Source organism: Camelus dromedarius, chromosome 1, assembly GCF_036321535.1.
Source record: "Camelus dromedarius isolate mCamDro1 chromosome 1, mCamDro1.pat, whole genome shotgun sequence".
Taxonomy (NCBI): domain Eukaryota; kingdom Metazoa; phylum Chordata; class Mammalia; order Artiodactyla; family Camelidae; genus Camelus; species Camelus dromedarius.
In genome coordinates this window covers 95,721,309-95,726,032 of record NC_087436.1, presented here as the reverse complement: position 1 = coordinate 95,726,032, position 4,724 = coordinate 95,721,309, and the positions used below count along the sequence as shown (strand labels likewise).

General features: G+C 48.6%; 1 long non-coding RNA gene across 1 annotated transcript; it reads right to left on the bottom strand.

The window, feature by feature from the left end:
* Window positions 1–3,094: 3,094 nt before the first annotated feature.
* Window positions 3,095–4,453, bottom strand: LOC135322183 (uncharacterized). The gene is made up of 2 exons (XR_010382544.1): window positions 3,616–4,453; window positions 3,095–3,186 (listed from the first exon to the last, which is right to left on the bottom strand). It is a non-coding gene; the product is annotated as an uncharacterized LOC135322183 (long non-coding RNA).
* Window positions 4,454–4,724: the final 271 nt, after the last annotated feature.

The following is a 4,724-nucleotide window of genomic DNA, read 5'->3' as shown; positions in this document are numbered from 1 at the left end:
TAGGACCCAAAATGTCGGGGGACTGGCTGGGAGAAGACAGAAGGGAGGCGCAGTGTGATGCTGGGGATCCTGGTGTCCCGTCTCCAGCTCCACTCAGACTGTAGTCTCTCCTGCCAGACTCCTCGCTCTGATCTGCAGCAGACCCTTGCCAGAACCTCAGAGCCCGCGGCTTCAAAGACTCAAGCTGGAGCCGCCCCTGCAGACAAGCCAGTGGCAGATCAAGCTGATGCTCTAGGACCATGCCAGACAAAACACACGTGCAGACCACGCACCTGAAATGTAGCTAGAGCGAACTGAGATGTACTGTAAGTATAAAATGCACACTGGATACTGTAAAACGTCTCCTTAATAATGTTTATGTTGATTATGTTTTGAAATGATACTCTTTTTGATATATTGGGTTAAGTAAAAGATGCTATTAAAATTAGTTTCACTGTTCCTCTTTCCTTTTATTCACGGGGCTACTAGAATGCTTAAAATGACCCCTGTGGTCTGCATTACATTTCTGTAGGACAGTGATACTCCAGAAACTCTGAAAGAAACTTCAGTGTGGCCTGGGGGTCAGGAACGCTCGGTGAGAAAAGGAGGGGCACTGCACTGAGACAGGAGGGGAGGATTTCATCAGAGAATGAGAGAAGGGCTTTTCCTTTGGGGAGAAACTGTTTTAACTCATTAGCCAACCAGCCGGACCAGAGGAGCAGGGGCAGCAGGATACGGAGCGGATTTTATGCAGATGCCTGTTTCCATGGCTTGTTAGCTCAAGCCAGCCTTCCGGTCTGCATGGGCCCACCAGAGGCAGGACCTGGGAGGCTGCGATGTGATTTGTCTCCAAGCCTGTTAGCCCTCCAGGAGGAGGGGGACCTGTGTTTGCCCTGCAAGACAGTGGTACAGACAGTGGCCAACATAGAGGCATTTTTTAATCAGAACAAAAAATTCAATACGAACAGCTGCCATTTCAAGGCTGCGGAAGAATCTTAAGTGCTTACTGTCTATTTAGTGTTCTCAAAAATTCCATTCAGTTGGTTTAATTACTGCCTGTGTTTCACAAATAAGGAAGCAGGTTCCCTCTGGGGTTAATAACAGGCAGAAGTCACATTGGCTAAGAGGAAATCAGGGTTTGCCTCACGACCCCCTTCTGAACCACCACGTGCCACCTTGTTCCAGCTTCTGCCTGGAGCCGGGGCCCCACCCCACAGCTGGCTGCTGGCCCAGGCAAGCTTTCCTGGACTCTGCTGGCTGCTCCTTGTCCAACAGGTACAGCCTGAGTCCCTGCCCAGCTCCCAGCCCTGTGCTGCAGGCTGTGGAATGTGAAAGAAGCATCCAGCCCGCTCTCTGAAGCCCTCTGCTGCCTGGGGAAGTGCCACTTGGGCAGGACGGTCAGCGAGGCACAGGGTCCTGGGTCCTGCGGTCGGTCCCCAGGTGCTCAGTGGGGGTTGGCATCTGCTCCCGGCATCACCAGGCTTGGGGAGACTTTGTTGTCCAGCCCTCTGTTTTCTGTTTCACCCTGGCAGGTTCCATCTGGCACCTAGATATTATAAATAGCCGCTGCTAGGGTGTGACTTGGGTGGAGACCTGGAGGCTGTTCTCCACCCTGAAGGGGAAAAGAAGCTTATTTAATTCATTTCTGTGCTTGGAAGCCTCTGGCTGTTTAGAATGCCAATTAAGTGGCAGCTGCAGGGTTTTTTTCCTTTCCCTACCCCAAGAAGGCCTGCCTGATTTTCTGGGCCTGTTGACTTCTTAAGCTCTTACAGGAGGTTGGGTGGGGCACACTTGGCAGGACCACAGCCTCTCTGAACATAGGCTGGCTGAGTTCTGCTGACTCTCTGCCTCGGGGTGGGGAGTGGGCAAGCTTCCCCAGAGAGGCCCAGCCCTTCCCTGTTTCTTCCAGGATGTAGGAGGTTGGGGGAAGAGGAAAGATCTTTCTCTGAGAGTGGGGAGTCCAGCTGGCCAGTGCCTGAGGGAGCCCTCAAACTAGTACCTTAACAGACGCCCCAGAAGGGCTCTAGACCTCGCAGCTCCCATAGAACTTAGGTCTCTGCACCGTGCATCTGGCATCAATCACATGCTGCCTGATGGCTTACATTCCCTCTGAGGGTTGCTTCCTTGTCAGTGTAGTGGGGATTACAGTGTCCCCCCAGAGTGCTGGGGAGGGTGGCATGGCCCAACACAGAGAAAGTGCTTGGCACAGCGCCTGGGACACCAGCTCTCAACAGCTTCCATATTAGGTTGAAATGCAAAGCCAGAAAACACTCAAAGAACAGTTCCTGAAGGGTTCAGTGCAACCTGCGGGAAGACCAAAATAAATGGAAGAACTTCCAGTTATCAGCCAAATGATAACATCAAAGATGGTATTTTAAAATGAAAGCACCACATAATGAAATATTAAATATATATTAATACATGATAAAAAGAGCATTACAAGATAAAATGATGGCACAAAAGCGAAGCAAGTGGGTATGTCAGCAGACAAAAACGAGAAACATTCAAACACTCATGCTCCAGGAGTTTTCACCATTATTAAAAGTCCTTGATGTGTGACCTTTTAGCTCCTTTTCTATGCATACAATAATTTGCATTTGCATGTGTGTGTGTGTGCACGTGTGTGTATCTGGGTGGGTGGGGCAGAGGCTCTGATGCAGTTAGTCAAAGAGTAAATGAGTAGATAACACTTCTCTGTGCATGTACCTGGGACTCATGACAGTCTCGCATTATCAGCAGTGGTGAAAGGGAAGTTTCTTAAGGGTCTGCTTGGTGGACTTTTTCTGCAGAAAAAGCCAGTAGACAATGCTGTGTGATCCTTGTGGCCAAGACACCAACACCCCTTTGGGATTGCCCAAGAATAATGGGAAAATTCTAAAGGAGTTCTCAGGGCCTGTCGTTTGGCAAGGGGAGCTCCAAATCATTGGAATTTCAGCAAAAATGTGAATATGATGTCATCGTTAAACAAATATTGAGTCGTCTGTTCACTTTATAAGTAGCTTTTATTTCATGGTTAATTAGGAGGAAAACATATTATTCAATTTTTATATTAGATGCACCGAGTCCTTCTGGTGTTTGTTGAACAATAGTAAAGGAGGTAAGATTTGAAGCAGTCTATCCATATTCTTCAGGTTGTATTGGCTGTGAGACACTCTGGGTATTCAAAGACGGCCAACTGCCTTTCATTCCTCTGATCGCCATCCTTCTCTGGCATGAGGGAAGAGGAAAGGAATATGAGGCCCACCTCGTGCAGTATCTTAGATCGAATTAGGTACCCAACGGAGTGAACAATTTGAACTCAACACATCCCCAGTTGCAAAAGCTGGCCAAGGCTCTTGGCACCCAGGACCTCAGGAGCTGGGAACCTGGTTCGCAGGAGAACTTCAGGTGTGCCCCACACCCCCGAGAAGAAGCACACCCTCTCAAAGAGTGCAAAGGCCCTCATCTGGTCTCCATTCTCATCCCTGTGTCCAGAGTTTAAGGGCAACAGAGGAGGAAAATCTGCCTACAGGAGCGTTGGCGCTCTCTAGGTGATAACATTGTCTTGCAGGGTGCCTTGGGGGAGTACAATCCAACGTTATGCTCCCTCTGAACACAGAGTCAGGCTCCCTAGAGAATATCAGGAGAGAAGCTTACTGGCAGGCAGGTAATGGAGGGACCCCTTTCTCCAGTTAAGTCCTTGCCTTGGGTCCTCCATGGCCTGTGAAAGTCTGCAGGGGTCCAACCTCTTGTTCTCTCTTCTTCCTTCTGCCCAGCTGGAGGGAGTCTCACCATCTTCCAGAACACCATTTAAGTTCCCCTTCTTCCTAGACTGGGTCTTCATTATCAGATATCAAGACGTTCTGCATGGAGCCATCAATTTCACCTTCCAGAGAGACAGTGTTGTAAAACCTGAAGACAGAGAGGAATAGCTGCATATACAGACCATTAGTTTCATTCATTCATTCATTCATTTCATGCTTTCACTGAGTGCCCCAAGAAACACCTTAAATCCACCTTCTCCACTGTGACCACCTTGTTCAAGCCACCATCCTCTCTAAGCTGAACCAGTGTAAGATTTTCTCTTTATTTTTTTTAAACCCTTCTTCTCCCTTTTTTTTTTTGGAACGCCTTTATTGTGGAATAATTCCTGTACTGTAAATTACATGTTTCTTAATGGTTCTATTTGCTTCCATTCTCGACTTTCTCCCACCCTTCTCATCAAGGTGATCTGAGAAACAACAACAAGAAACCCAGATCTGGTCTTGTCTCTCGGCACCCCTGCTGAGCTTCACTGATTGCCTTCCCTTCCATCTGCTGCTTGTGGGATGAAGACCGAACTGTTCGAGGTCCTGTGAGCCACCCCCACTGTCTGCTCCCAGCCTCGGCTCTTCCCTTTTTCTGTCCTGCAGTGACACTGGCTGTCTCTCAGATCCTCAAATCTGCACGAGCCCTCCCCTGGCCCTGCAGAGCCTGTGCCTGGACCGTCTCTTCCCTTCCCTCCTCACCTAAAATGACCTCCTTTAACTTCAGATCACAGCTCAAACATCACTTCCTCAAAAAGGCTTTCACAGCCTGCAGGCTTGAACAACTTCCTTGCAATATGTTCTCTTAACACTTGGTAATTTCCTTTCATATCACGTATCAGAGTGATGCTTACATATTTTTCTGGGTGGTTATTTGTATTGACAGACATTAGTCTGTCTCCCCGTTAGACTGTTCGTTGTGTAGGAATAGGGGCTGTGGCTGTTTTGCTCACCGTTCTA